At 53.3% G+C, this 10,344-nt stretch overlaps 1 protein-coding gene across 1 annotated transcript in view; it reads right to left on the minus strand.

Annotated features, from left to right (window-relative positions):
- OPA3 (OPA3, outer mitochondrial membrane lipid metabolism regulator) overlaps positions 1-10,344 on the minus strand; it is a 61,362-nt gene that overhangs the window by 18,427 nt on the left and 32,591 nt on the right. The gene's annotated exons all lie outside the window — the stretch shown is intronic.

Below are 10,344 nucleotides of genomic sequence, written 5' to 3' on the forward strand. Positions count from 1 at the left end.
GGGACCCCAACCCTCCCCTCTCTCCCCCAGCTGGGACCCTAACCCTCTCCCCTCTCTCCCCCAGCTGGGACCCCAACCCTCCCCCTCTCTCTCCCAGCTGGGACCCAACCCTCCTCTCTCTCCCCCAGCTGGGACCCTAACCCTCCCCCTCTCTCCCCCATCTGGGACCCCAACCCTCCCTCCTTTCTCCTCTGCAGTTTTATTCCTCCTGCTAGCTCCACTCGTGCATGGAAGGGCCATTCCGCACAAAGGTGAGTATGGGCGTGGAGGACAGGGAAGTCTGGTCCCTCTGGAGTGGCCGGACGGTAGGGAGGGGTGTGACTTCCACCTCCGTGCTCTTGCTCAGCTGCAATGCCAGAATAGTGAGTAATTCTGACCCACCTCCCACCCCCGGGGCTCTGGCAGGGAGTCGGGGGGGGGCGCCCCATGAGGATCTCCGTGCCAGCCTCTTGTGCTGAAGGTGGGTGCTGGGGCATAGAGAGGGCTGCTGGGGGTGGGGGAGCAGAAATGGGAGAAGAGGGTGGTTGGCTGAGTCAAAAGCCAAAGTCAAGAGTCCCGTCCCGCCACAGGCCCAGCTGGCGACATTCTTCTCCTTAAACTCCCTTCTTTCAACCCCTCTTGACACCCTCTGCCGGGCAGCCAAGCTCAGTCTGCCTCACCCCCCAGGAAGCAGAAATGACCCTTTTAGGGATGGGAAAAGTGTGGCTCAGAGGGGTGCAGTTCATTGCCTGAGGTCACACAGCATGGGAAAGGGAGAGCAGAGCTTGACCTCTAACTCCACTTAGTTTCCAAAGCAAACTCCTAACTTGGGGTGACGTTAGTTTTAGCACTGGCGGAGCCCGAGGACCGAGGACGCAATGAGGGGTCAGGTAAGGAAGGAATGTGGGCATCGAGCCATGACGAGGTGGACCAGCTCCCAATCCGGAGCTGATACCTTTTGGAAAGTGAGACAGATGACGCCGTGATTCACCTGGGACAGGGTGAGACAGTAATGGACGGGCAAGAGACCGGCATCACACCACCTGCCCGCCCGCAGAACACAGCGAACGTCTGACGAAAGATGCTGACTTCACGACAGCCTCGTCTGCTCCCCCCGCCCCCTAGCGGCACAGGAGGGTGTCCACACCCTCAGTGCCCGAGCCCAGCGGCATCGTCTCCACCCTTTTGGTCAGTCTCATGGGCAGACGAGGCCATCTCACTGTCCCACTGTCATCCGGTGACCTTAGTGAGACTGATCATCGCTTTGTAGGGCCACTGGCTATCCGTACGTCTTTGGCTGTGACCCGGACAGCGCCCAAGGGGAGAGGTTGGTAAGGAGCCCACCGAGGGCCTGATAACTGGGTGCAGGTGCCACCCCCTGGGCTGGGAAGGAGGCAGACGAGAGAGGGGGCCGGACAGCTCTGGCACTTAGGCGAACTGGACATCAGACGTAGGTGATGTAGGGAAGCGCGAATCAAAACCACAAGGAGACACCACATCCCACCCACTAGGGTGTTTACGATCAAAACGTCAGGTGAACAAGTGTTGGCGAGGGTGGGGAGCGTGGGCACCCTCGCGTGCGGTCAGCGTGCACAACGGGCGGAGCTGTACAGAGAGCGGGCAGCTCGGGGGCTGCCCAGGGCTGGGGGACTGACTGTAATGGACCCTGGGTTTCTTTTCAGGGTGATGAAAATGTTCTAGCATTGACTGTGATGACTGCACAATCCTTCGACTATACTGAACACCTTTGAATTGTACATTGGAAATGGGTGAATTGTCTGATATGTGAATCCCATCTTAATAAAGGTGTTTAAGGAGAAAGCAGCACCCCCCACCCCCCACCCAGATGGCCCAGGCCTCACGGGGAGCTGTCCTGCCCCCAGGAGAGTTGTTGGTGATGACGCAAGAGAGGTGGCGACTCTGTGGCGGCGTGGCCCTGAACCCCAAGGACCCCAAGTGGAGCTGCTGCAGAGGCTTCTACCCCTTCCACCGCCCCACGCAGAGGTGCTGCCAAACCCATGAGAAGTCCTTCGTCATCCCCATGAACCCCAACAAGTCAGAGGCTGAAGACTGCAGGACATACACCTTGGAAACCCTACGTACGTCGTGGCCTCACTGGCGGCTTCCCCTTCCGGTCCTCCTGCGGGGACCACAGAGATCCTATCTTCTCTCCCTCCTTCCTGGGAGCTCTGCTCGCCATGGAGGGGCCTGTCTGCCGGACAGGGGGCTTATGCCATTAACTTAGCTGCGTCCCAACTTCCCCCTGTGTGACCTTGGGCGAGTGTCCTGCCCTCTCTGGGCCCAGTCTGTCTGTCATCAGGTAAAGGGTGAGGGGTATGCACAAGAAGTTTCCACTCAATTCCAGTGAGGAAAAAAAAAAAAAGAGGAAGTTTTCAAAGGGGGAAGCTGTGGTCCCTTCCCATAGCTGCTACAGGGACATGTTTGCGGGGGGAGGGGGAAGTCCTCTCCCTTTGCAAGTCATCGGGGAAGTCCCTCTGTGTTCTGCCCTCTTCTGAGCCCCTCCCCGCCAAGGTCTCAGATCCCCATGTGTGAGAGGAAGGCACCTGGGTGTCCCACAAGATCCAATGCAGGGGCGAGGGTGGGGGCAAAGAAAAGAGGCTCGTTTCATTGAAATCCCGGGTGGGGGGGGGTGTCGCCATACATTGGTGGCACTTGCTGTGCCCTTCAAGAGTCTCACAGGGATACAGGGACACTTGCAAGGTCAGGGGACGCTGGGCTGAATCTGGACTGGCGGTGACCTGGGTGTTTGGTTTCCTCTTCTCTATGCCTTACAGAATAAAATGAAAATTGATGGTAAGAATCGTGTGCATCCGCCTGCAGAGATGGGACCAGCGTGAAACTGCAGGGCGCTGCACTACGATCTGCTTTGGATGCAAAGCAAATTGTACCATTAACAGGTTAGAAACGTGAGTCTTTTTTGATTCTCCTTTTCCTATTGGCTGATTCTATTTTATTTTTTGGTCAACCCACAGGGATTTAATAACCCACTCATCCTATCGCCCATCTGATTGATTATACTTTAAGTGAGCACGTGTCGTCCAAGCAGGAAAGAACCAGAGCGATCTCCTTTCGCAAAAGCGGAACCCGCACGGTCCAGGGGCGAAGCTCTTCCAGGCGCGCGCTCCACCCGCCTGCGCGGCCGGAGGAGACCCGGGGGGTCGCGCCCTAACTCGCGGTCACGTGCAGTATTCCACCCGACCCGCCGGCCCAGCAGTCCGCCGACTGGGGAGTCTGTGGCCAGAGGCACTGGAGGCAGAAACCTTGGGACCAACCGGCTGGGGCGAGAGTGACTCTCCAAGCTCAGGACCTTCACTTGTGAACCGCGCTGTACCTGGGCGGAGGCTGGGCTTAAACCCCGCGCAAAGGGGATGCGCACGGGACTGAGCTGTTGGTGTCGCGGGTCCTGCTCTCCTGCGTCCCTCGAAAGCCAGGGCTGCGACGTTTCCCTCCTCCCCAGACCCACTCTCCACTCTTGCCCGCCTTGCTGCGCTCCCCGGAGGCGGGGCGCCAGGCATGACGTCACGGAGACCCGGTCCGGGAGAAGGCAGAGGTGGGGCTTGTCTCCCTTGCCCACCCTTGGCTGGGCCACAGGGGCTGTACCCTTGACCTAGGGCAGCAGCTCTTGCATCTGCTAATTTGGGACCCGCTTCTGGTACTCTTCTGAGATCTGGGGGTGGTGTCCGGCTCTGCTGGGTCCAGTGCCAGAGCCGGTGGGGTCTCAGCACCGCTCCCTAGACCCCTTCGCTCTGCCCGCAGCTGCCCACACTGCCATCCTGCACTGAACTCTCTTCGGTAAACAACAAAGCAAACGAACAGAAAAACCTGCCCCAGCTCCCCAGGGCTCCGGCCGTTAGCCTGGCTCTTCGGGTCCTGCACAAATCCGCCCGCCCCAGCTCATCGCGCCCTGCGCGGGCTGGGTCCTGCCGCTCCCACCGCTTCCCGTGGCAGCCCGGCCTTTGCCCGCCCTGTGCCCCTCTCTCGGGCGCCCTCCCTTCCCGAACTGCGGCTCAAGCCGTGGCTCCTCTGGACAGCAGCTCTTCAAGGTAACAATGGTCATCACTGGGTACTGGGATTAAGGACGATTTGTTCATTCCAGTTGATGTTTTTCAGTGTTGCCTGAGCTTTCCATACTGAGCCTGCTGTGCCTTGAAATATGTAAAAGTAAGTGACTGGGAAACAAAGAAATGACCGGAATGGAGTTCCTCTCTGTCCCGGCTTCTCCGACGCCAGGCTGTTCAGGGCCCTGGGCCTCGGGTAAGCTGGCCTCCGAGCCCCACGCCGTGTGCTCCAGGACTGGGCACGTTGGATTTGTCCTTTTGCACACACCCTTCTCACACTCACTTCAGGCGCAGATTTGATCACTGCAGTGCTGAAGAAAAAATCGTCCCTACCCAAATCCCTGGAAAATGTTGTGGTGCTTTCTTTGGCAGAGGGATGTTTGCAGATGTCATTAATTCAAGGATCTCAACGTGAGGTCATCCTGAATAACCCAGGCGAGGCCTAAATCCAATGACAATTGTCATTTTAAGAGACGGGAGGGGAGAAGACACAGACGCACAGAGAAGCCATGTGACGATGGAGGCAGAGACGGGAGCGGTGTAGCCACAAGCCCAGGATCGGCCGGAGCCACCAGAAGCTGGGAGCGGCGAGGATCCTCCCCTAGAATCTTCCGACGGAGTGTGGCCCTGCTGACACCTTGATTTCGGATTTCCGGGCCCCAGAACCGTGAGAAAATAAATTTCTGTTTTAAGCCACCAAGTTTGGGGTAATTTATTACTGGAGTCACAGGAAACTAACACAAGAGACAAAAGACTTGAACAGACACAGTGATTATCTCCACAAAAGAAAGATAATAAGGCTAGCCGATAAGCACATGTAAAGAGGCTCCACATCATTATTCACCAGAGAAAGACAAATTAAAACCACAGTAAGATACCACTACCTACTTACCAGAATGGTTAAAATTCAAAAGGGAACAAAGAATGAGAGAGAGAAAAAAAAAGCTGTCAACATGGAGCCCTGTCGGGACACGGAACTGCTGGAACTTTAATGCAAGGGAGGGAACAGGAGGAGACTGTCACACGGCGCGGTCACTTTAAAAGACACGGGCGGTTTCTCCTAGGGATGAATGTACAATTGTCCTATGACCCAGCAACCCCATGGCTAGATATTCCCAAGGGAAATGAACACAGTGCCCACCAAAGCCTTGTGCCAGGGTCGTTCTTAACAGCAAAGGCCTGGAGACGACCTAGTGCCAGTCGATTAGCGGATAAAGTGTGATACGGTGGACAGTGCGATGTGACATGGCAACGAAAACGAGCTCACGACTGCGACACAGAACGGCACAGATGGACCTCTCAGACGTAATGCTGAGCAAAAGCAGCCATGTCCAAAAGAGAACATTCCATGCCGGTCCACTGATATCAGGAGCAGGCAGATCTCATCTTCAGAGATGAGTCTCAGCGGAGCGGTGGACCTGGGAGGGGGTGGTTTGACAATCTGGAAAAAACACAAATTGCTCAATAAAATGTGAGCTGGTAAAGGGATGGTTACTCTTTGGACACATACTACTTAAACGTGCTGTCCAAATACCCACGTCCAGAGTTGAGAATTTTTTTTTTTTCCCTCCCAGGCGACACGGCGGAAAGCCACGAGAAGCCTCTGGAGAACCCAAGCCCTTCACACCCCCAGCAAAAGTGGAGTAGGCTTGTTGTTTCTTTAACTGGGAGGTCAGAGATATTCAGGATGAGCCATTGGAGAGAGGATGTGGGAGTATGTTAGTTTCCTGTGGCTGCTGTAACATATTACCATGAACCTGATAGCTTAAAATAATAGAAATTGACTCTCTCACAGTTCTGGAGGGCAGAAGTCGAAAATCAGCATCATTGGGCCAAAATCGAGGTGTCGGCTGGGACACACTTCCTTTAAAACCTCAAGGGAAGAATCTGTTCTTTGCCTCGTCCAGCTCCTGGTGGCGGCTGGCGTTCCTCAGCTGGTGGCTGCGTCGCTCCAGCCTCTGCCTCTGTATTCACATCGCCTCGCCCGGCAGCCTTCCTCTGACAGCTTTTAGGACCCCGCTGCATAATCCAGAAAAATCTCGGCCTCTCCAGATCTTTAATTTAATCACATCTGCACACATTTCATCGCATAAGGTCACAGGCCCAGCTTCCAGATTTCGCAGGACCCGAGATCTTTGGCAGTGGCCATTCACCCCACTATGGGGCCAGGCTGGAATTGGGCTCGGTACACTGTGACTCTCCTGGGTTCACTGACTCAGCAAACGCAGGAGTGTCAGTGAGTGACAGGAGGCGTAGGGTGGCCACGCCAGAGAGGTCCCCATGGGGTGGAACTGAGGCGCCTGGCCAACAGCCAGCATCAGCTTGCCTGCCACGTGAGTGAACCTCCTTGCAAGCAGCCCTCCAGCCCCTGTCAAGTCTTTGGATGGCTACAGTCCCGGCCCAAACCTCATGAGAGGCCTTGAGCCAGAACCACCCAGCTAAGCCCCTCCAAACTTTCGGACCCTCAGCAGCTGTGTGAGATGACAGACGTTTATCTTTGTTTTAAGCTGTTAAATTGGGGGGTAATCTGAGCAGTTACTAAGACAAGTGGCGAGAGGGGTGGGCACGGGGCTGGAGCAGGGCCTTCTAATTTTAGTCTAGGACTCTGCGTTTCTGTGTTATTACGTAATCGGAACTTAATTTAGGAAAGCTGCAGAGAGCAGGGCCTTCACCCCCTACTACTGTCCCTGCTCAGTGTGTGACCAGCCAGGCAGCACACTCCCACGTGACTGCAGGCACCTCAAATGAGATGCAGAGGTGGGGGTGACATGATGTCTGGCCGCACGGCCCTAGGAGGTGCTCCCGCTTGAGTGGGACATGGTCATTCTGAAAGACAAGCCCCGACCTCAGCTTAGATGGCCCCCCAACTCTAAACCGGCAGATTCTCCCCACGTGGCACATCCTCCAGAACACTTTTAAGATAACACACGACATTACTCCACCAGGTGGGAAGACAGGCTGGCTCTCAGTCCCACCGGCGAAACCCTCTGCTTGTTGTTAACACGGGGCGACAAGCGAACCCCAGTCCGTGGAGGGATTAAATGGGGCTGTGATGAACGACACTGACCTCCCAGCCTGGTGCTAAGCAGGTCCGCATTATCATTACTTTATCCCATGGGATCTAGACATTCGGGAGGAAACAAGACCCTAAGACAGAAGATGCAAATGCCCAGCCAAATCATCTTGCAGCACAATGAAAAGAGCGCGATACTTTTTCGAGGAAGTCGAGCAGTTGTTTCAGAAACGCATTTCAACAACAGGTGAGTGGATAGACAAACTGGTAGATCCAGTCAGTGGAATATTATTCGGTGATAAAAAGGAACGAGCTATCAAGCCACAGAAAGAAATGGAAGAACTTTAAGTGCTTATGGTTAAGTGAGAGAAGACGATCTTTTCAGGCTGTATACTGGATGATTCCAACTATGTGACATTCTGGGAAAGGCAAAACTGTGGAGACGATAAAAAGATCGAGGTTGCCAGGGGTTGGTGATGAGGAGGCAGGGAGGACTAGGTGGAGCACGGAGGATTTAGGGCACTGAAACCATTCTGTGGGATGCTACGATGGTGGATACTTGTCATTACGCATTTGCCCAAACCCACAGACTGTACAACACCACGAGCGGACACAACGTAAATTATGTATCAATATATATAACGTATTAGTAACGTATCAATATAGACTCATCGGTTGTAACAAATGTACCACACTAATGCCCGTCGTCGATAATGGGGACAACTACACATGTGCATGTGAAGAGGGGGTGTACGGGAACTCTGTACTTCCCGCTTGACTTTTCTATAAACCTAAAACTGCTCAAAAAAGTCTGTTATCCTTCAAAAAAATGCATATCCAGGAGCAAAGGCATAAGAATAACTCAGGTAAGTTTGAAAATAATAACAAGACTGCCAGGTTGCCTAGAAGAGACCAAAACTATCTTCAAACCCTTGTCATTGGAAACGCGACGGTGTTGGTCCAGGACGGACAGACGACAGAACGGGGCTGAGGCAGGCCCCGCTGCTCAGGGAACGCAGGGAATGTCGAGGGCGGGCGCTGCCATCCAGTCGCGGGGGGGAGGGCGAGAGTGGATCATCCCACGCGCTTTAAAAAAATTCTTCTGGAACCTGAAGAACGCAGGGCCTGACCTTACACTCATCGTAAAACAAAACGAAGCAAAGCACAATGAGTAGCATCGACGAATGACTTAAACACTAAGAAAACGCGAATAAAAACAGTAGCAAAAATAGATTAGAACATATAAATCCTTGAGGTAGAGGTGCCCTTCTTAGATGAAGAGAGAAAAAGACGAATATATTTGCTTACTGTATAATGAAAAATTACAGGAAGACAAAACACACCGGAAGCAAACATTAAAGGGACAGACAGTAAAAGCAGACATTTTCAAAGCAATACGAATAATGTGAACATAGGAATATGTTTTTCTTTATGAAACAAAATAAAAGAGAGTAGAAAGTAACAGAAGCGTAATACACGAGGGCCAGTATTGTTTAGCGAAACTTTTGTTCTAACAAGATGTATAATGTAGATTAACACATAATCCATGTGTTATACATGTAACACACATAAGTAGGTTTTATATGTTTATAAAATGTATTAGGTATATATATGGATAGATCCCTAGTTTTTCTTTACGAAATGGAATAAAATAGGAAGTAGACCGCGTTGCACATATTAACGGTACTAAGTGAAACTTTCATTCCAATGGTATATACACACACACACAAATATACAGTTATATATTACATAAATACATTTTTATATTCCATTAATGCCATGTCACATAATGCATGAATGATGTAATATTTATAACAGGTATTTAGGGTGAACTGCAAATTATTCTATAAATAATTATCATCTAAACACGAATGTGCTGAATTACATAAACCGCACGCCAGAGACTGAGACGGGGCCCGAGAGCTGTGTGCAATACCGCGCTGCAGGTGGCCAGGGGCGGAGGAGCCAGGACCCAGCGGAGGGAAGCCGAAGAGGATGCAGTTTCAGGGGGTCCGATGGGGCGCCTGGAGCCCACACGATGCTCCGCAGCTGTGCCCACTGGGGCAGGAGGCCGGACTTAGCTCTCCCGACCCCCTTGCCCACCCCTCTCCTCGCTTACTCTACTCCAGGGGTTGGTCAGCTCTTTATGTAAAGGGCTAGACCGTAAATATTTTCGCCTTTGAAGGCCATATGATCGCTATCGGAAATACTCCACTGTGCCAATTAGTGCAAAAGCACCAATGAAATATGTAAACGAATGCGTCTGGCTGGGTTCCAGCACATCTTTATTTACAAAGACGGGCAGCAGGACGCAGGATCAGGCCTGAGAGCCTTAGTCCGCTTCCCCCTGCTCTGTTCTGGTGACAGAACCGGTTGCTCTTCCAGGAACAGGCCGACCCCGCACCTGCCTCAGGGCCTTTGTACCTACAATAACCTTTCTCACTGCCTTCGGGGCTCATTTCAAGCATCACCTCCTCCCTGGTCACCTGATCTAAATCGACCATCCCCATTACTCCTGAACTCACACTGAGTCAGTTCTTTACTTGCTCACTGTCCCTCCCCCGCATTAGACATCAGCTCCAAGACGGTGCACTCTGTCTTGTCCGGGCTGATTCTCGGCTGCTAGGATGGGGCCGGGTGCGCAGCAGGTGCTCAGCAAACGTTTGTTTAATGGGCGGCTGGGCGGACGCTGCCCTCAGTTCTCCTTGGACATGCTTCTCTTCTCCCTCTGTCCACTGGGGGACCCAGCCTGGCCAGTCAGTGTCACAGTGGTCGTACAAGGAGGGCCCTAGGGGCTGATGGATCAAGGGGGCTTTAGGAAGGCCATTTTCTCCTGGGGTGGCTCTCTCCAGGCAAGGGCCTGCTCGGCAGGGAAAGCAGCGCAGGGGACAACAGGCCTGGGCGAGGCAGAGCCCGCGGACGCGGCTGGAGGCTTTGGTGAGCAGCGTGCATGGGTTTCTGTTCCTTACTCCCTAAAGCCCCGAGCCCCTCAGGAGCAGAGGTGTCTAGATTCAGCCTGGCTCCCTTTTCCCAAATAACCCGGAGCAGAGCAGGTAACACTGGAAAAGAAATGTCTGTATGTGCGTCTGTCCCCCTAGCAGACCGTGAGGGCTGTCTTGGTCACCGCTTGGAACCCGCATGGCACAGAACAGGGCAGGGCACACAGTGGGCACCCGGGTGAGTTTTCTGAATGAAACAAATGAAGGACATCTTCCCTAAAATTAACAGGGGTTTTTCGAATACGAAAAAAATGCATTGACTTCAAGACAACCA

The sequence above is a fragment of the Pteropus alecto genome, unplaced genomic scaffold, assembly GCF_000325575.1.
Source record: "Pteropus alecto unplaced genomic scaffold, ASM32557v1 scaffold194, whole genome shotgun sequence".
NCBI classification, from domain to species: Eukaryota; Metazoa; Chordata; class Mammalia; order Chiroptera; family Pteropodidae; genus Pteropus; species Pteropus alecto.